This window comes from Tupaia chinensis, unplaced genomic scaffold (genome assembly GCF_000334495.1).
Source record: "Tupaia chinensis unplaced genomic scaffold, TupChi_1.0 Scaffold000404_1, whole genome shotgun sequence".
Taxonomy (NCBI): Eukaryota; Metazoa; Chordata; class Mammalia; order Scandentia; family Tupaiidae; genus Tupaia; species Tupaia belangeri.
In genome coordinates, this window is record NW_006159906.1 from 1,887,509 (window position 1) to 1,888,171 (window position 663).

Genomic DNA, 663 nt, shown 5'->3' on the forward strand with positions numbered 1-663 from the left:
AATGTTACCATGGCAAAACTGGAAGAGTCTACAATGTTACCCAGCATGCTGTTGGCATTGTTGTGAACAAACAAGTTAAGGGCAAGATTCTTGCCAAGAGAATTAATGTGCGTATTGAGCATATTAAACATTCTAAGAGCAGAGATAGCTTCCTAAAACGTGTGAAGGAAAATGACCAGAAAAAGAAAGAAGCCAAAGAGAAAGGGACCTGGGTTCAACTAAAGTGCCAGCCTGCTCCACCCAGAGCAGCACACTTTGTGAGAACCCATGGAAAGGAGCCTGAGCTACTGGAACCTATTCCCTATGAATTCATGGCATGATGGGTGTTAAAAATAAACTAATCTGTGGTCTATAAAAAAAAAAAAAAGAGTTTAATTAAACCTTCATCGGGTCCGGCAAGTGGTGTGGAAATTGACAGTATATTCCACTTGGCTAACTGTGCAGTTCAAATCCAGAACATGGTGGCTTGAAAATCATGCCAGGTACATGTGTGTGCATGCCCAACATCCTGAGAGGAGAATGGACAAGGGATTATGGTGTGGCCACCTTGCTGTGGGTGATTTCTCCACTTCTGTCTCTGACAAGCTCACACGCCCTATAGCAAAAATAAAATCAAAAACCTCTACCTTCAGTTGCATTTCTAGCCTTGGAGGTCCAGAAAGT